Below are 22,147 nucleotides of genomic sequence, written 5' to 3'. Positions count from 1 at the left end.
TGAAAAAGGACTTTGAAGCTGAACGGAAAACTTGGGCCGAAGAGAATGCTACTTTGGTGAGCCGGGCCGAACAGGCGGAGAAGGCTCTGACGGAGAGAACCGCCGAACTCTCCGGCTTAAAGCGCCACGTGTCACAAATTGTCGCCGCAATCTTCGGTAAGTTATTCCACCGGCTTTCATCAAGTTTATAATCTTTATGTCTCATAACTCCCATCATTGCTAGTGGCTTATCTTACTCTGTCAAACAGGTCCAAGAAGCGCCAACCTCAACCAAAGTGTGCTGACCAAGTTGAAGGCCGTGTACACTCTGGTGGAACAACTCTACACCGGGTCACAGCGCGCCTTGGCCGTGGTGGCCCTATCCAATGAGGTGCCGACTCACCTGGCGGAAGTTCTTCGCCGGCTTGCCGTTCTTCCTCAGCATGTCCAAGAGCTGTGACGGGCCTCTGCCAGAGCCGGAGCCATAGCTGCTCTGAGCCGGGCCAAGGCTTTCCTTCCAGAGCTAGACCCGGCGGACATTGCACTTGGTTATCCCAGCTTGAAGGAACATGGCACCCCTTTCAACCAAAAGGACTTTGCTGCCTGTGTGAAGATCGTTCGCCCGGTGGCCACCCTGATTGGGAACGACACCGATCTGACCAAGTACCAGCCGGGCTACGACGCAGAGAATCAGAGGATCCCCACTCCGCGTTATGAAGCCCTCAGCTTAGTCCCGCCGACTCGTAAGCACACCTTTGCCCCAGACATTGACCCGGCCGGGTTAATTGAGGAGGAGGCGCAATTTGAAGCTCTGAGCGGCATTGACTGGAAATCGTCAACCTTCCAGGTCATAGGAACAGCCGGAGGAGCGGAGAGGGATGAGCCGGAAGCTTCGACCCGGCCAGCATCTTGACTCTTCAGGCGGCTTATTAAACAATGCTTCACCCTTTTGGACTTAGGGAGTCTTTTTATAGAATAGGACCAACATTTTAACTTTGTCGTGCCATCGCGCACGTGTTGAATGCTGAATTCCATTGAAGTTACTTCCTTATATTCCTCCGGGTCATAATTGATCATTCATTTTCCTTAAGCTCAAATAGTTGTTTTTAACTATCCTGCATAGAAAAACAAATCACAAGTCTCTAGGCGGCTTACCGCACTGAATCATAGTCTCATACCTATAACCCGGAATATGAATCTAAGTCACAAAAGGCTGATCCTCAATTATGTCCTTGATATAACCGTAATAACACACTTACCGGCCTTCCAGCACACTTCCGGTTTATATAACCCGGGTAATAAGGTTGGTACCTCAATTTCGGTTTACCAGTCTGAATAGCGCCGATTGTGTTCGACTAGTACTGTGAATCAAAGTTAAGCCGGCAAAGTGAGACCCGCCGTGCACACTATTGAAACAATCAGAAGAACTCGTTGTAAACCAGAAAAGCTTAGGGGCTTCCGGTTCGAATACGACCAGAGACCCGTCCCAAAGGGGTTATGCTAAGATTCGAATGCGATCATATAGCCCCCAGTGGGTGTGGCGATGCCAATCAAGAGGGTACCGACAGCTATGTTCTCTTTGGTTCGAATACGACCCATGTTTGAACAGGAAGCCCCCAGATGACTTTAGGAGTTTGTTTAACGACGCTGATTCAAATACGATCCACGTCGGTTCCCAAAGGGGGTTGAACTATGATTCAAATATGTTCAAAGAAAACTCCCCAATGAGCTCGGCACTTTGCCAATCAAATGGGTATCGACAGCTATGTTCTCTTTGGTTCGAATACGACCTATGTTTGAACAGGAAGCCCCCAAGTGATTATATTGCGTACGACTAGATTCGAATACGATCATAAGCCGGATCCTCCTTCAAGTTATCATGTGATCTTGCAATGAAAACAACACGTTCACCTTTGGAGGAGAAAAAAGGACAGAGGTCCTGCTTTATTGCTTATCATAATATATACATGGCATAGAGAAATATGTACATTATGAGAGCCGGTGGCTTAAGTGTAATAAGGTCGAAGCTGAGCTATGTTCCACGACCGATGGGTCTCTTCCTTCGACTTACGTGAATCTTTGTGCTCCCGAATGTCAATGAGGTAATATGACCCGTTGTGCAAATTCTTGCTGGCCACAAAGGGCCCTTCCCAAGGCGGGGATAGCTTGTGCGCATCTGTTTGATCTTGGATGAGCCGGAGCACCAGATCGCCTTCCTGGAAGACTCGGGATTTAACCCGGCGACTGTGATAACGGCGCAGGTCTTGTTGGTAAATCATTGAGCGAGCTGCTGCCACATCACGCTGTTCGTCCAACAAGTCAAGGGCATCTTGGCGCGCCTCTTCATTATCCGCCTCAACATAAGCCGCCACTCGAGGCGAGTCATGACGGATGTCACTGGGGAGGACTGCTTCCGCTCCATAAACCATGAAGAAAGGCGTGAAACCTGTAGACCTGTTAGGAGTAGTGTTGATGCTCCACAACACGGAGGGTAACTCCTCCACCCAACAACCCGGCGTCCGTTGTAAAGGGACCAAAAGCCGGGGCTTGATGCCTTTTAGAATCTCTTGATTAGCCCTCTCAGCTTGACCATTGGATTGAGGCTGAGCCACTGATGAAACATCAAGTCAAATATGCTCTCGTTGACAAAACTCCTCCATGGCGCCCTTGGATAGATTGGTACCATTGTCAGTTATAATGCTATGTGGAAAGCCAAAGCGAAAGATCACCCTTTTCATGAACTGAACCGCCGTGGCTGCGTCACACTTGCTAACTGGCTCTGCTTCAACCCACTTTGTGAATTTGTCAACTGCCACCAAGAGGTGGGTCCTCTTATCCTTGGACCTTTTAAAAGGCCCAACCATATCAAGCCCCCAGACCGCAAAGGGCCAAGTAATTGGGATCATCCTCAGCTCCTGAGCCGGCACATGAGCCCGTCGAGAGAACCTTTGGCAACCATCACATTTACTGACCAAGTCCTCCGCGTCAGCATGAGCCGTCAGCCAATAAAAACCATGAAGAAAAGCCTTGGCCACAAGGGATTGTGAGCCGGCATGATGGCCACAATCCCCTTCATGAATCTCACGCAAGATCTCTTGACCTTCCTCAGGGGAGACACAACGCTGGAACGCTCCTGTAACACTGCGGCGATGCAACTCACCATTGATAACAACCATTGACTTAGACCACCGGGTTATTTGTCTGGCCAAAGTTTCATCCTTAGGCAAATCTCCCCGAGTCATGTAAGCCAGATAGGGCACTGTCCAGTCCGGGATGATGTGGAGAGCCGCCACCAGTCATGCCTCCGGGTCAGGGACAGCCAAGTCTTCCTCTGTAGGCAACTTAACAGAAGGATTATGCAGGACGTCCAGGAAAATATTAGGCGGCACCGGTTTTCGCTGAGAGCCCAGCCGGCTTAAAGCATCAGCTGCCTCGTTCTTCCTGCGATCGATGTGCTCTACCTGGTAACCCTGAAAGTGGCCAGCAATGGCATCAACTTCACGGCGATAAGCCGCCATGAGAGGGTCCTTGGAGTCCCACTTTCCTGATACTTGTTGAGCCACCAAGTCTGAGTCGCCGAAGCACCTTACCCGGCTCAAGCTCATCTCCTTAGCCACCCGAAGACCGTGGAGCAAGGCCTCGTACTCAGCCGCATTGTTAGTGCAAGGAAACATCAACTGTAGCACATAATGGAACTTGTCCCCCTTAGGGGAAGCCAACACGACTCCAGCCCCCGAGCCCTCCAATTGCCTGGACCCATCGAAGTGAATAGTCCAATATGTGTTATCCGGCTTTTGTTCGGGTACTTGTAACTCTGTCCAATCGTTGATGAAATCCACCAAGGCTTGAGATTTAACAGCAGTGCGTGGTACGTATTTCAGACCATGAGGTCCGAGCTCTATAGCCCACTTAGCCACTCTCCCTGTGGCCTCTCTGTTTTGAATGATATCTCCAAGGGGGGCAGAACTGACCACAGTGATGGGGTGACCCTGGAAATAATGCTTAAGCTTCCGGCTTGCCATGAACACACCATAAACAAGCTTCTGCCAATGCGGATACCGCTGTTTGGACTCGATGAGCACTTCGCTGACATAATAAACCGGCCGCTGAACCGGATGCTCCTTACCCTCTTCCTTGCGCTCCACCACCACAGCCACACTGACGGCTCGTGTGTTAGCAGCCACATACAGCAATAAAGGCTCCTTGTCAACCAGAGCAGCAAGGACTGGGGGCTCTGCCAGCTGCCTCTTCAAATCCTCAAAAGCAGTATTAGCTGCATCATTCCAGACAAAGTCATCAGTTTTCTTCATCAACTGATATAATGGCATGGCCTTCTCACCCAAACGGCTTATAAACCGGCTTAAAGCAGCGATACGACCCGCCAAGCGCTGGACGTCGTTTATACATGCCGGCTTAGCCAGGGAGGTAATGGCCTTGATCTTCTCCGGGTTAGCTTCAATGCCTCTGTTAGAAACCAAAAAACCCAAGAGCTTGCCTGCAGGAACACCAAAAACACACTTGGCCGGGTTAAGCATCATCTTGTAGACCCGGAGATTATCAAAGGTTTCCCTCAGATCATCTATCAAGGTTTCCTCCTTCCTGGATTTAACCACAATATCATCCACATAAGCATGAACATTGCGCCCAATCTAGTTATGAAGACAGTTCTGCACGCAACGCTGATAAGTCGCCTGTGCACTTTTGAGTCCAAAGGGCATAGACACATAGCAGAAGGCTCCAAAAGGAGTGATGAACGCTGTCTTCTCCTGGTCCTTAACTGCCATTTTAATCTGATGATATCCAGAATAAGCATCCAAGAAACTTAAGCGCTCACAACCCGCTGTAGCATCAATGATTTGATCAATACGGGGAAGGGCAAAAGGATCAGTCGGACACGCCTTGTTTAAGTCCGTGTAGTCCACACACATCCGCCAGGTGCCGTTCTTCTTGAGCACGAGCACCGGGTTAGCTAACCACTCTGGGTGAAAGACTTCAACAATAAACCCGGCCGCCAAGAGCCGGGCCACCTATTCACCAATAGCTTTCCGCCTCTCTTCATTAAACCGCCGAAGGAATTGCCTGACCGGCTTAAATTTCGGATCAACATTGAGAGTGTGCTCAGCGAGTTCTCTAGGTACACCTGGCATGTCAGAAGGTTTCCATGCAAAAATGTCCCTATTCTCACGGACGAACTCGATGAGCGCGCTTTCCTATTTTGGATCCAGATTGGCACTGATGCTAAACTGCTGAAATGAATCACCTGGAACGAAATCAACAAGTTTAGTCTCATCAGCCGACTTAAATTTCATTGCCGGCTCATGCTCCGTAGTCGGATTTTTCAGAGAGGTCATATCTGTTGGGTCAACATTGTCCTTGTAAATTTTTAATTCCTCTGTTGCACAAACAGATTCTGCATAAGCTGCATCGCCTTCTTCGCACTCCAAGGCCACCTTCCGGCTGCCATGAACCGTAATGGTCCCATTGAGACCCGGCATCTTGAGCTGTAAATACACGTAACACGGCCGTGCCATGAACTTGGCGTAAGCCGGCCGCCCAAATATGGCATGATACGGGCTTCTTATCTTGACCACCTCAAATGTCAATTTTTCCACCCTGTAGTTGTGCTCGTCTCCAAAGGCCACTTCCAACTCGATCTTGCCGACTGGATAAGCCGACTTACCAAGTACCACACCATGGAAAATAGTCTTTGACTGGCTGAGGTTCTTATCAATCAACCCCATACGACGGAAAGTCTCATAATAGAGGATGTTGATGCTGCTGCCTCCATCCATGAGCACCTTAGTGAACTTATATCCTCCCACTTGAGGAGCCACCACCAAGGCCAAGTGACCCGAATTATCCACCCGGGGAGGGTGATCCTCCCTACTCCACACGATAGGCTGCTCAGACCATCTTAAATAGCGTGGAATCGCCGGCTCAACAGCATTCACAGCCCTCTTATGAAGCTTCTAGTCTCGCTTACACAGACTGGTGGTAAATACATGATACTGTCCACCGCTAAGCTGTTTTGGCTTGGTCTGATAACCCCCCTGCTGCTGTTGATGACCCTGGCCAGACTGCTGGTTAAAGCCCCCTTGACCGTTCTGGGGATTAGAATTTGAGCCGCCGCCCGGGCCATGAAAGCTGCCGGCGCCTGAGCCACCGCCCGGGCCATTGTTGCCGTTAAAGGCATTGGGATTCTTAAAGGCCTTCATGATTGCACAATCCTTCCATAGATGAGTAGCTGGCTTCTCTCTAGAGCCATGCCTTGGACAGGGCTCATTCAACAGCTGCTCCAGCATCGGGCCTGACCCGCCGGCTTGGGGAGGGGGCCTCCCCTTGCGTCTCTGGCTATTACCCTCTGAGCCGGCGTTGGCCACGAACTCTAGGCTGCCATCGGCCTTACGCTTGCCACCTCCTTGGTTCCCCGGGTTATGCTGAGGACCCTTGCCATTGCCGTTCTTCTTTCCCTTCCCTGTCCTTTCATCATCTGAAGCGGGATCCTTGGTACTATCAGAATCGGCGTACTTGACGAGGGCTGCCATCAGCGTACCCATATCATTGCAGTCGCGCTTAAGCCGCCCGAGTTTCATCTTCAGGGGCAGAAAACGACAATTTTGCTCCAACATTAAGACTGCAGAGCCGGCATCCATCTTATTCGATGAATGTATGATCTCTTTGACCCGGCGAACCCAATGTGTCGTAGACTCACCCTCCTGCTGTTTACAGTTAGTCAAATCCACTATTGACATTGACTGCCTACAGGTGTCTTTGAAGTTTTGTATGAACCGGGCCTTCACCTCAGCCCAAGATCCGATGGAATTCGGCGGTAGCCCTTTCAACCAAGTGCGGGCAGTCCCATCTAGCATCATGGTGAAGTGCTTGGCCATCGCCGCTTCACTGACCTCCAGCAGTTCCATGGCCATCTCATAACTTTCGATCCAGGCTCTGGGTTGTAAGTCAGCCGTGTAATTAGGCACCTTCCTAGGGCCTTTGAAGTCCTTGGGTAGACGTTCATTGCCGAGAGCTGGCACTAAACAAGGGACACCTCCAGTCCTCGTAGGGATACCCACGTCGACGGAAGTCGTCGGATAAGCCAGGGGAGTCTGGTAAGCCATCAACTGAGGCACCTGCTCCGCCTCTTGCCGCACTCTATCTTGGTCTGCTGCGTGAAAGGCTCCGTTATGAGCCGGGCCATGGCCAGGGGGTGGGTCATGGCGTCGGAAATTACTTGAGCCGGTCGCTGAGACCATGTGTCTGCTATAACTCGGGCTCCGGCCTGGACGAGGGGTCGAGTGGATCCTGTCCCGGCTGTAAGAGTACGCCTCTTGCTGCGCCAGCGCTGTCTGAAGGAGTTCCCTGACCCGGCGGGTTTCAATAGCCGTTGGAGAGTCCACGACAAATCCCGAACTGGTTCAGATCATCCTCAACTACACAAGCACAAGAACACCCCAACCTCATAAGGCTGTTCTTCCCTTGTACTGTTCATCATCAGCCCAAGAAGCAATCCACCACCACCACACTAGAGTAGGGTATTACACCACAACGGTGGCCCGAACCTGTATAAACCTTGTGTCTTTCTGTGTTGCGAGTTCGTCGAGTTCGTCCGGGAGATCTTAGCGAGCTAGAGCGTAGATCGGTAGGAGGGAGAGACTTTGCGCGCACCCCAGTGTACGAACCTTAAGGGTTTGTCGCAACCCCACATCCGACACCTGACGAGCCACCTCATGCCTCAGCCAGCACTAAATCCAAGAGCGACCGGATCGCTTGCGACAATGAGCAGTGGGTAGTGAAATCGCCACTAGAGCCGACTAATATTGCGAGGAGGACGCCACAGGAACTCGCACGGAAGTGTGCCACCTCGTGAATAGGGAGTGCCTCAACGTCCAGAGGAGCTTCCTGGAGCCACGCCGAATCGTCGGCGATGAAGCTGAGAGCGCCGAGACGGATCTCACGACCCAGGGACAGTCAACCGCCGGAAACCATGATGAAGGGGTTCGAAGAATGCAACCACATCGGAAGTCACTTACACGCCTGCCTGATACGTCAACAACATATCTATAATTTATGAAGTATTCATGCCATGTTTACAACAATTTTATATGGTTTTGGTATGATCTTCATGGAACTAACCCGGACTGATGTTGTTTTCAGCAGAACTACCGTGGTGTTGTTTTTTGTGTAGAAATGAAAGTTCTCCAAATGAGCTGAAACTTTTTGGCGATTTTTTTGGAACAAAAGAGACCCCAGAAGCTTCATGGTAGGACCAGAAGATGACAGAGTAGGGCACAAGACACCAGGGTACGCCAGGGGGTCCAGGCGCGCCCTGATGGGTTGTGCTCACCTCGAGGCCCATCTTCTCGTGATTCCAGCACTAAAAAATCCTGTAAATAGAGAAACCATCAGAAATAACCCTAGATCGGAAGTTCCGCTGCCGCGAGCCTTTGTAGCCACGAAAAACCAAACAGGAGCCCGTTCCGGCACCCTGCCGGAGGGGGAGATTATCACCGAAGGCCATCTTCATCCTCCCTATGATCTCCATGATGAGGAGGGAGTAGTCCACCCTCGGTGCTGAGGGTTTATACCAGTGGCTATGTGTTTAATCTCTCTCCCTCTCCCTATTCTTGAGATGGCACGATCTTGATGTATCGTAGTCTTTGTTAATATAGTTGGATCATATGGTGTTTCTCCCTCTCTATCTTGTTGTGATGAATCGAGTCTTCCCTTTGAGATTTTGTTTTATCGGATTGAATACTTTTATGGATTTGAGAGCACTTGATATATGTCTTGCATATGAATACCCGTGGCGACAATGGGGTATTATATTGATTCACTTGACATATGTTTTGGCACTCAACTCGTGGATTCCCGAGGTGACATTGGGGTAATGTATGCACAGGGGTTGATGCACATTCTCGTTTTTTGTTTCTCCTGTAGAAATCTTGGGGCCCTCTTTGAGGTTCTTTGTGTTGGATTGAGTATTATAAATCTGAATATGCTTTGGTGTTATTTTAGTACGAACTCTTGACAGATCGATCGGAAAGAATAGCTTCAAACAATTTCTTCTTATGTTCTCCGCTAGATAAGAACTTTGGAGTGATTCTTCATCGCACTTTGAGGGGTGGTTATATGATCCAATTAGATTAGCATTGTTGAGAGATTGCACTAGCGAAAGTATAGACCCTAGGCCTCATTTTCAAGCATTGCAATACTTTTTGTGCTCCATTTTATCAATTGCTACCTTGCTTGTTTTTATTGTTCTTATTACAAAAATCAATATCTACTATCCATATTACACTTGTATCCCCATCTCTTTGCCTAACTAGTGCACCTATAAAAATTACCATTGTATTTGGTGTGTTGGGGACACAAGAGACTTTTAATTATTTTGTTGCAGGGTTGTTTGAGAGAGACTATCTTCATCCTACGCCACCCATGGATTGATAAACCTTAGGTCATCCACTTGAGGGAAAATTACTACTATCCTACAAAACTCTGCCCTTGGAGGCCCAACACGTGTCTACAAGAATAAAGTTGCATACTAGACATCAAGCTCTTTTCGGGAGCCATTGCCGGGGAGGTGAGTGCTTGAAGGTATATCTTTAGATCTTGCAATCGAATCTTTTAGTTTCTTGTTTTATCACTAGTTTGGTCTATAAAAGGAAAACTAAAAAATGGATTTGAGGTGGTATCATGTTGTTCAACTTTATAATGTCTTTCTTGAAAATGACCGAAAGGAAAATTGTGCTCAGTTGATAGAATAAGAATTCAATAAAATGTTTGGCGTCAATGATGAGCATGATTGAAATGTTGTTAGTATGCATTATATAAATATCCAAAATGCTAATTATGATTGCGCTAGTCATGAAAAAAATGTTTCTTATAAGCATGTTAATTTATGTAGAGTGGAAAGACTTTGTGAATACATGCCTTATAGGGATGATAGATTTTGTAGGAAGCATAAACATGATAGAACCAATTTTTTGCTCAAGGTGATAGATAAATTTGCTAAAAAATTATGCTCTCTTTATCCTATTACTTGTGAGCGTTGCAATAAAGTTGGTCACCTCAATTTCCAATGCATGCTCTTTCATGATCAAATTGTGTCCAAATATTGCAATAACTTGATCACCCTTGAAATCTTTATAATGAACATTGTTTATGTTTGGGGTGTGAGGAATTGTCACATAAGAATGGTTGGTTTGAAGCATTCATATTCACGGACCATGCTGAAACTAATTTGAAAGAAATCCTTAAGTTTTGCAAGGTAACTTGATCACCCTTGAACTTTATAATGAACTTTTTTTATTTTTGGGGTGTGAAGAATTGTCACATAAAAATGGTTGGTTTCAAGAATTCATATTCACAGCCCATGCTGAAACTAATTTGAAATAAATCCATATGTCTTGCATGGTAAATTACAATGAAAATGCATATATTGCCAACTATAGAAAGACGGGAAAACCAATGGAATATAAAAGGAATACTAATGAAAGGGCAAAGATTTCCACTTTCCCTCCTATTGTCTCTCATGATGAAATAGGTGACGTGGAGGAGCTCCCTAATCAACCAATCTCATCAATAAGAATTCAACCAATCTCATCAATAAGAGGCACGAAAAAATTAATTAAACCCACACATGATGTGGTGAAGAAGAAGAAGAAAAGAAGAAATAATAGAGGTAAAAAGGTATATCTCCCAAATAATGTTGCTCCTATTGTTGTTGTGCCTCATGAAAATGAATCAAAAATAATTGTGGAAGATGATGCACTTGATGATGATATTGCTTCTTTGCCTTATGGCACAATGTCCGAGAGAACTATTGATGATGATTTTGTTATGCCTATTGCTTGTTGTGATGATTGGGATGATAATGATACTTCTTATAATCTTGGAAAATCTTTTTGGCACCAACTTGGGAAATTATGATGATACCAATTGTTATACCGTTGATGCTATCCATACTATTAATGCTGAGAGTGATTATGCTTATTATATGCCAAGCCACAAGATTGGGGATGCTATGTTTGATGAGAATGACATTTTTGAGAATCTATTTTCTGCAATTAATGTTTGTCCCAAGCTTGGGGATGCTATGCTTAATGAAGATGATCTTTTTAGCCCCCCTACTTTGAATGATCAAATTTGCTATGATGATTGCATGCATGCTATCTATGATGAGAACAAAGTTAGTACTTATGATGATTATTGTGATGATACTTATGTTATAAAAAGTAGTGATAATTATTGTCATAATACTAAACATTACTCTTTTAATGCGGAAAAATTTTATAGTATTCAAGTTTCCTATGATACTCCCACTATTATGAATGAGAATAAAATTGCTTATGTGGAGAGTAATAAAAATACTATGCTTTTGGATCATGAAAGGAATGCTTTCTGTGATAGTTATATTGATGAATCCATTCATGATGCTACTGAAAGTTATTATGAGAGACGAACTTGTGATTCATGATGCTCTCTTTGTGTTTCGACTCCTTACTTTTATGCGGGCATCATTGAAATCATCATGCCAAACTAAAAAGGCATTAAAGATTAGCGCTTGTTGGGAGACGACCCAACATTTACCCCTACTATTTTTGTGTGTTCACATGATTAGGCTACTATAGTAATCATGTTTATAGCTTTTGTTTCAATAAACTGCCAAGTAAAGCCTTTGGGATAGTGTGGATGATAGTTGACTTGATTCTATGCAAAATCAGAAACTTTTGCACTCAGTCTAGGAATTTTAAAAATTCACTAGAACGTGCTTCTGTTTTTAACTTCTGACACGTTCTAGATATACTAATTCCCTACGTTATCCTAATTTTTCATAAGTTTTGGAGTAGCAGAAGTATGGTTGGAGTCAGATTACTACAGACTGTTCTGTTGTTGACAGATTCTGTTTTCAATGCATAGTTTGCTTGTTTTCTAGTTTATGTGCCTTATATTGCTCAATATAAATTGTGGAGATGATATGGTAAATTAGGCATTGTGCGAGAACAATTATGAACCTTGTCTTTGACACTACCAAAGTGAATGATTTGTCTTTATCATACTAACCTATCTCACGAAGTTCTGTTAAGTTTTGTGTGATTGATGTTTTCAAGTTTTGGGTGAGATATCGATATGAGGAGAACAAGTAGTGAAAAGACCCTAAGTTTGGGGATGCCCAAGGCACCTCAAGGTAATATTCAAGGAAGATCCAAGCAACTAAGCTTGGGGATGCCCCGAAAGGCATCCCCTCTTGCATCTCCAACATTATCGGTAACCTCACTTGGAGCTATATTTTCATTTGTCACATCATATGTGTTTTGCTTGGAGCATCATTTTATTTTATTAGGATTTGCTTTATTTTATTTATAATAATGTTTTTCATCTTTTACTTCAATAAAAATGTCAAGTATAGCCTTTGTCATGCTTATTTTGCAAGTCTATATGTGGCTGTTTGAAAACATAAAGTTGTACGCTAGTGCATGCATTCTTGAAATAATTCAGAATGTTATAAAATGTTGAAACTTTTTGCAGAGTAAGCTATGATAAATTTTCTACAGTGTGGTAAGTTTTCAGAATTTTTGGAGTTAAATAAGTATTTATACTCTTGCATCCTTTACAGACTGTCCTGTTTAGACAGATTGCTGTTATGTTTGCATTATTTGCATATGTTTCCTTGTTTAATGATTCTATTTGAGGATAGGAGTATTAAATATGCAGAGGCATTTAGTATGCAATGTTGAATAATAATTTTAGTTATTTGCTACAGTAGAAATGATAAGGTTATTACATCGATTTATACCAACTTATCTCACGTGTTCTTGTTGAGTTTTGTGTGGATGAAGCTTTTGAGATCTAGGGAAACCGTGCTATAAAAGGAATTAAGGAGACACAAAAGTTCAAGCTTGGGGATGCCCAAGGCATCCCAAGATAATATTTCAAGAAGTCTCAAGCATCTAAGCTTGGGGATGCCCTGGTAGGCATCCCACCTTTCTTCGTCAACAATTATCGGTTAGTATCGGTTGAGCCTAAGTTTTTGCGTCTTCACATGAGTTGTGCTATTCTTGGAATGTCATTTTATTTTGTTTTGCTTGTCATTTTAATAAAATAATTAAATATGAAAGTTTTTAAATAAGAGAGAGTCCACAATTAGCTACCTATTTACTTAACTACTCGCTTGATCTTCACTTATATCTTTTTGGAGTAGCTTGTCATTTACTCTTGTGCTTCACTTATATCCTATGATTAAATTGTTGAATGAATTGAATATCATGAAGTTTAAATTATATCATGCCTAGTGGTAGCCTCAAATTGGGTTTAGAAAGTGAAATCTTTTGAAGCTTAAAAATCACAATATTGGTCATACGAACAATTCATGAATGAATAGTAGAAGGAAGAAACTTTCACATGCAAATATATTATCTTGGACATCTTCTATGATTGTGAATACCCATTAATTATTTTCAAACATAAGCAAGTTAGTTGAAGTTGGACAAGGAAGGCAACGTAATGAGTTATGATTGTGTATATTTGCATAGAAGTTATATTGTCATGGATCCTCCAACATGTGGTGTTTGCCTAGGTGTTTTGCTAGCCAAAAATTCGTACTAAGTAGAGATACTACTTGTGCATCCAAAAACACTTGAACCCAGTTTCTTGCCATCAGTGTCCACCATACCTACCTATGGATTGAATAAGATCCCTCAAGTAAGTTGTCATCAATGCGTAAAGCAATAAAATTGCTCCTAAATATGGTTGATCTTTTATTGTAAGGGAAAATTGAGCATTGTACGAACTTGTGAAGGCAAAGTAATAAAAGTGACGGACTGCATAATAAAGGTTAGTATCATAAGGGGCAATATAACATGACGTTCCTTTGCATTAATAGTTTGGGCATCCAAAAATTAAAAGCGCATGGCAACCTTTCCTTCCCTCTGCGAAGGGCCTATCTTTTTCTCTTCAGTATTTACTTTTATGCAAGAGTCAATAGTATGCATTCCCATTTCAACCTCAATTACTCTCTAGTTGGCAAGCATCATGTGATGGAGAAAGATCTAGGCACATATGACTAGTCAAGTATATTTGATCATGATTTATTATTGTTGACAATTATCTCTATGATAAATGAGTTGGGAGGCAAAATATTAAGCCCCTATCTTTCTCTGTGTTTGATGGATGCCATTTTTTTAAGAATATGCTTTGAGAAGTAGCAATAATGGAAGACTATATGATGATTGGGTATGTGGAGCTCTTACTTAGACTCTGTTGAATAAGTTGAATTGCAATTGTTTGGTGACTAAGAATATAGGTTGTTGACTTTCAAGAGAATTCATTGTTTGAACCTTAACATGTAAATTGGTTGCTACTTTGTCATGATGAGTTTTATCAGAAAGAGTTGCTGTTATGATGCTAATAAAAGTGATTGAAATTATCATTGATCAAACTTATGCACTATGCTAGCATTTACACTTCATAAATTATTTTTTTATCATTTACCTACTCGAGGACGAGTAGGAATTAAGCTTGGGGATGCTGATAGGTCTCCAATGTATCTATAATTTATGAAGTATTCATGCCATGTTTACAACAATTTTATAGGGTTTTGGGATGATTTGAATGGAACTAAACCGGACTGACGCTGTTTTCAGCAGAACTACCGTGTTGTTGTTTTTTGTGCAGAAATGAAAGTTCTCCAAATGAGCTAAAACTTTTTGACGATCTTTTTGGAAAAACAGAGACCCCCGAAGCTTCATGGAAGGACTAGAAGGTGAAGGAGTGTAGCGACCAGACCTCAAATGGCCTGTGCTGCTGTGCACCAGTGTCATCCCTGGATCAGTAATGCTGACACGCACAGTACAAATGGAGGATTTATAACAGAGTAGCAATCACACACTTATTACATCGAATATCTCCAAAGAGATTAAGTATAATAAACATGGCTTAAGGCCATCTAACAACGATAACAGCGGAAGACTTGGAAGATAAGTGCGTCCATCAACTCCAGCGGCATCACTGAGTATAAGACCACGACCTAAGGCACCTTACTCGTCGTCTGAAAAGTCTGCAACATGAAACGTTGCAGCCCGAAACGGGTCAGCACATAGAATATGCTGGCAATGTAACACATAGAGAGCAATGAACAATGATAAGGCTATACTATATGCATATATGGCTGGTGGAAAGCTCTATGGTTACAGTTTTTGCGAAAAGCCAATTTTATCCTACTGCAAAGGAATAAATTTTATTGAACTATCATGGTGGTTGAAACATTGAGAAGGTACCTCCAACTCAATCCCAATTAAGTATCATCATTACCCCAGCAAAATTAATTATAAGTATCACGGTGATGAGATTCAAATGATAATCCAGGTACTAGATACTCAAGTTGTCCATAACCGGGGACACGGCTAATCATGATCAGTTTGTACACTCTGCAGAGGTTTGTGCACTTTTCCCCACAAGACTCGATCGCCTCCGCTTGATTCTCGCACTACATGATGTTTGAGAAACGGATGACCGAGACACAGTCTTTCAGAAACAGTCACTCTACTCTGGATGGACCGGTACACCTACTTTCCCCTACATCTGCTAGTCCACCTCTTCAAGAGATCCTGTAACCTACTCAGCTATGCTAGAGCCCATAATAGCTTGCGGCTGCACACGGAAGTTTCTAGCATGAATAATCTTATGATCCCTTTGAGCCTGGGTGGCGGACCTTATACATACAGACAACACTGGGTTCTCCAGGTGCATCAATCCACGCAGATGTGAGTTTTAGTTGCCACCTTAAGTTGAACCATTATTAAACACTCACATCTGTCATGAATATCTCTCAAACCCAATCCACGTCTACGCATAGCATGGCAATAATAAAAGCAACGTAGAAGTAACTCCCAAGGGTTTGATAATGAAACAGGTAATAGGTACTACCTCAACTACTTCCGAATACCCACAGTTTAATTAGATCCTAATCATGCAATGTGTTTGAGGAAATAGATCTAATGCAATAAAACTGGGTATGAACGGGGTATGATCAAAGTGTTACTTGCCTTGCTGATGATCCGCAAAACGTAGCGAGTCGAAGTAACAAGCGGCACACTCCGGATACTCTATCGCAAATAAACAAGCATACAATCAGTACTCATCTAATGCACAGGTAAAACTCGAAAGAAAGGTCCAACCAGAAAGTTCAACTTAAGAACTCCGGTTTGCAAAAAGAATCAACTAGAAAGAAACAACGAAAGTCAAACGGCGAAAGAAAGAAACTTCGTTTGCTAATCTGGATCTAGGTCAAATTTTACTGTAGCAAAAACTTGTTTGAGCAGGTTAAACGGAAAGAGAATTTTGAGACGAAACTCTAGGCGCTTGAATCACCTGATTCCGATAAACGAGCGAAAAGTTAAACAGATTCGAAAATTCGATCAGAAATCGAATCTAAGAAAATAACGAGAAATCCGACGAAAAAGAAAAACGGACGAACGGTTAAATAACGGACGTTCATTAACAGAGAAAAACCGACGAACCCGTTCGTTAAAACGAACGGTTCGGTGAACGCTCGTGAAATAAGAAAAACCGAAAAAAACCGATCTAGGGTTTTTTTTAAAACAAAAGGTTTTTTTTCAGAAAACCGGTCACAACGGACGGCAGTACCTCGTCGAGCTTCTCCGGCGAGGGGCTCCGGCGGGGCTTCGGGCTTGGTGCGAGGGGCGGCGGGGTGCGGGCTCGGGGGGGGGGGGGGGGGCAGCTCCGGCGGCGAGGGGGCGGGCTCCGGCGACGGCGGCGAGGCAAAAGGCGGGCGGCGGCGGGCGGCTCCTCCGGCGGCGATGGTGGCGAAAACGGAGGGGGGGTATATATGGAGGGGGGCTAGGGCGGCTTGGGGAAGGGGCTACCGAGGCGGCAGCGGCGTCGTGGCGCTCCCGGACTCCGGCGGCGTCGTGGGGAGGAAGGAGAGGTCGCGGGCGGGCCGTCGGCTGGGCTCGGCCCAGTCGGCGCGGGCGCGTATTTTGTTTTTTTAAATAAGTTCCGCCGAAAATATTACGTAGAAAACTAAATAAAAATCAGAAAAATATGAAATAAATTTTCCCCGTCTGGTTAGAAAATCTAGAATAGGGTGAACATTTTTAAAGTCAAAAATAAATATTTTGAAAACATGCATATTTTTTTAAATGCAATAAAAATTGCAAATAAAACCGAATAAATTTCAAATAATGATTTTAACATTTTTCCTCCAGTATTTCAATATTTTGGAGAAGTCATATTTTCTCCTCTCGTTTATTTAATAAAATGAAATATTTTTCCGGAGGGAAAATAATTAAAAATCCCAATCCTCGTTTGAAAAATCAAATAAGAAAATTCGAGAAAATCCCCAACTCTCTCCGAGGGTCCTTGAGTTGCTTAGGATTTATCGAGGATTTGTCAAAATGCAACAAAACATGATATGCAAATGATGATCTATGTATAACATTCCAAATTGAAAATTTGGGATGTTACAAACCTACCCCCCTTAAGATGAATCTCGCCCTCGAGATTCGGGTTGGCTAGAAAACAGGTGGGAGTGGTTTTTCCATAGATCTTCCTCTCGCTCCCAGGTGGCCTCATCTTCTGTGTGGTGACTCCACTGAACTTTGCAAAACTTGATAACCTTGCTGCGGGTAACTCGGCTGGCATACTCGAGAATCTTAACTGGCTTCTCCTCATAGGTCAAATCACTTTCCAACTGAATTGCTTCCAGTGGCACAGTATCTCTCAGTGGTATCTCAGCCATCTCTGCGTGGCACTTCTTCAACTGCGAAACATGGAATACATCATGAACTTCAGACAATCCTTCGGGCAATTCCAGCTTGTAGGCAACTTCTCCCATACGTTCCAACACTTTGTATGGTCCGATAAAACGAGGCGCTAACTTTCCCTTAACTCCAAAGCGCTTTACTCCTCGTAGTGGTGATACTCGAAGATACACTCTGTCTCCGATTTCGTGAACTGTCTCCTTGCGTTTAGATTCAGCATAACTCTTCTGCCTGGACTGGGCTACCTTGAGCCTATCGCGAATCAACTTCACTTTCTGTTTAGACTCCTTAATCAAATCTGGTCCAAACAACCGACGGTCTCCAACTTCGTCCCACAACAACGGTGTTCTACACCTCCTTCCGTACAAAGCTTCGAAAGGGGCCATCTTCAAACTGGTTTGATAACTGTTGTTATATGAAAATTCTACATATGGCAAATTATCGTCCCAACTTGATCCATAATCTAGCGCACATGCTCTCAACATGTCCTCCAAAATCTGGTTGACTCTCTCGGTCTGTCCATCTGTCTGCGGGTGAAATGCTGTACTAAATTCCAGCCTGGTTCCCAATGTTTCATGTAACTGCTTCCAAAACTTCGAGGTAAATTGGGTTCCTCTGTCTGATACAATGGTCATCGAAACTCCATGCAAACATACTATCCTGGTCATGTATATCTTTGCCAACTTAGCACTGGTGTAAGTGGTCTTCACTGGAATGAAATGAGCCACTTTCGTCAAACGGTCGACTACAACCCATATCGAGTCATAGCCTGAACGAGTCCTGGGTAATCCTATGATAAAATCCATGCCTATTTTATCCCACTTCCATTCGGGTATCGGCAATGGCTGTAACAATCCTGCTGGCTTCTGATGCTCTGCCTTCACTCTCTGACATACATCACAAGCTGCTACAAACTCCGTAATATCCTTCTTCATTCCGGTCCACCAGAAAGTATTCTTCAAATCCAAATACATCTTGGTATTCCCTAGGTGAATCGATTACGGTGAATCATGGGCTTCCTGCAAAATCAACTTCCTGATCTCCGGATCATTTGGCACATATACGCGGTCCTCGAACCATAAGGTATCGTGCTCATCCTCACGAAATCCCTTGGCTTTTCCTTTGCTCATCTTCTCCTTTATCTCTTCAATCTCCTTGTCTGTCTTCTGAGCTTCTCTGATCCTTTCCATCAAGGTAGACTGAATCTCCAATGTCGCTAAATAGCCTTTAGGGACTATCTCCAAGCATAGCTCACGTATGTCCTCGGCTAACTCCTGAGGTAACTCTCCTGTCATGAGGGTGTTGACATGACTCTTGCGGCTCAACGCGTCCGCTACTACGTTAGCCTTTCCGGGGTGATAGTGCAATCTCATATCATAGTCTTTGATGTGCTCCAACCATCTCCTCTGTCTGAGATTTAACTCCTTCTGCGTGAAAATGTACTTCAAACTCTTGTGATCCGTGTACACCTCACAATGGTTTCCGATGAGAAAATGTCTCCATGTCTTCAACGCATGCACCATGGCTGCTAATTCCAAATCATGCGTAGCATAATTCTTCTCATGGGGTTTAAGTTGTCGTGAAGCATACGAAACAACTCTTCCTTCCTGCATAAGCACTGCTCCGAGTCCTTGACGAGAAGCGTCGCAATAAACTTCATAGTCCTTGCGTCGATCTGGCAAAATCAACACTGGTGATATAACCAATCGTTTCTTCAACTCCTAGAAACTAGCTTCACATTCCTCAGTCCAATTAAATTTGGTGTCCTTCTTCAATAGCTCAGTCATGGGCTTAGCAATCCTTGAAAAATTCTCGATAAATCTCTGGTAGTATCCTGCGAGTCCAAGAAAACTCCGGATTTCTCCAACTGTAGTGGGCGGTTCCCAACTTGTCACTGTGTCAACCTTGCCAGGGTCTACTGCTATTCCTTCTCCAGAAATAACATGTCCAAGGAATCCAACTTCCTTCAACCAAAACTCACATTTGCTGAACTTGGCATATAACTGATGTTCCCTGAGCTTCTCAAGTACCAATCGTAAATGCTCCTCATGCTCTTCTTCATCCTTGGAAAAGATTAAAATATCGTCAATGAACACCACGACGAACTTATCCAAAAACTCCATAAACACTTTGTTCATCAGGTTCATGAAATAGGCCGGTGCGTTAGTCAGTCCAAATGACATAACGGTATACTCATACAATCCATATCTGGTGGCAAATGCCGTCTTGGGTATATCCTGTTCTCGAATCTTTAACTGATGGTATCCTGATCATAGATCGATCTTGGAAAATACTTTAGCTCCTTGCAGGCGGTCAAACAAATCATTGATCATCGGCAGTGGGTACTTGTTTTTGATGGTCACTTCATTCAATCCTCGGTAATCAACAACCATCCTTAGTGATCCATCTTTCTTCTCTACTAGAAGTACTGGTGATCCCCAAGGTGACGAACTTGGGCGAATATAGCCTTTATCCAGTAACTCCTTGATCTGCTTCTTAATTTCTTCCAAATCCTTTGCGGGCATCCTGTACGGTCTCTTAGATATTGGCCCTGTGCCTGGCAAAAGTTCAATCAAAAAACTCAATGTCTCTATCTGGTGGCATGCCTGGCAACTCTTCTGGAAATACATCCGGATAATCCTTCACCACTGGTACTTCCTCCTGTACAACTCCTGATAAGGAATTCACTTGAGTCCTCTTCGGCATATGCCTGGATACATACTTGATCCTTTTTCCTTCCGGGGTGGTAAGCAAAATAGTCTTGCTGGCACAATCGATGTTTCCTCCATACAACGTAGCCAATCCATTCCCAAAATCACATCCAAACCTTGTGATTCCAAAACAATGAGGTCTGAGGGGAAAACATGCCTTCCAATGGCCAACGGTATCTTAAAACATCCTTGGGTGGCCATATACTCTGCTCCTGGCGAGGTTACTAACATGGGGCTTTTGAGAACTTGGGTGGACATCTTAAACTTGTTTACGAATCCCCTTGATATGTATGAATGCGATGCACCAGTATCGAAAAGAACAGTTGCAGTAAATGACTTAACCAAAAACTTACCTATTACTGCATCAGGCTGAGCTTCAATCTCCTCCACGCTCACGTGGTTCACATGTCCTTTGTTGAACGGGTTCGGCTTCTTCCCAGAGCTTCCATTGCCGTTTCCATTTTGGGCTTCGGGACAATCAGTTGCATAATGTCCCGTCTTCTGGCACTTGAAACAAGTAGTGTGACTTAGATCTCTCTTGGTTGGGGTAGATGGGTTGGTGCTGTTCTGTCCGTTTCCTCCTCCATTCCCATTACCATTCTTGGAGCCATTATGGTTGTGCGAACTACCTCCTCCATGGGTATGCTGAAACTGTCCTCCCGGCTTTGGGGTAAATCGTGGCTTCTGCTGGGCTCCAGAATTATACTTCCCTTGTCCATACTTCCTCTTGCGGTTTTCAATCTGCTGTTGCTTCCCTTCTATCATGAGAGCTCTATCTACCAGCTCTTGGTAGTTGTTGAAAGTTGCTACCATCAACTGCATACTCAGCTCATCATTCAATCCTTCCAGAAACTTCTCCTGCTTGGCTGCATCCGTAGCAACGTCATCTGGTGCATAACGTGCTAGCTTACTGAAATCTTCCACATACTGGCCTACGGTGCGTCCTCCTTGGCGTAGGTTGCGAAACTCATGCTTCTTCATAGCCATAGCTCCTGCTGAAACATGAGCTGTACGAAAAGCTTGCTGAAACTGGTCCCATGTGACAGTGTCAATAGGGTGCGTGGCTGTATAATTCTCCCACCATGATGCTGCGGGTCCATCAAGTTGATGTGCGGCAAAACGCACTCTTTCCGCATCTGTGCATCCTGCAGTGGTTAACTCCCTTCCAACTTTGCGGAGCCAATCATCTGCAACAATCGGCTCGGTGCTACTGGAAAACACCGGCGGGTTTAGCCTTAAGAAACGGGCTAAGTGGTCAACATGTGGTGGTGGCGGTGGGTTGTTGTTGTTGTTGTTGCCTTGGTTCTGAACTAACACTTGCATCAAGGCATTCTGTTGCTGAATCAACTGGGTGATCTCTGGCGGGAAAACAAATCCGGGGTCGCGCCTCGGAGGCATCTGATAGGTTTAGAAAAGATGAGAAATAAGAATAGAATAAGGTCTAGAGAGAAAACACTACCCATATGCTCATGAGACAAATTCAATCAATATCACTCAATCAATCCAAACAAGGCAAAACAATCGATCTAACTAACGTTAAAAAGTGCTTGAGCTATACTACTAAATGGGGGAAAAACTACTACTGATATGGTAGTCTACTAAAAATTCTGATCTGTTGAAGACTCCATGATGTCTGCTCCAGCTTCATCAATCCATTCCTCTTCACTTGGTTCCGAG

Source organism: Aegilops tauschii, chromosome 1 (assembly GCF_002575655.3).
Source record: "Aegilops tauschii subsp. strangulata cultivar AL8/78 chromosome 1, Aet v6.0, whole genome shotgun sequence".
NCBI lineage: Eukaryota > Viridiplantae > Streptophyta > Magnoliopsida > Poales > Poaceae > Aegilops > Aegilops tauschii.
This window is presented reverse-complemented; position numbering follows the sequence as displayed.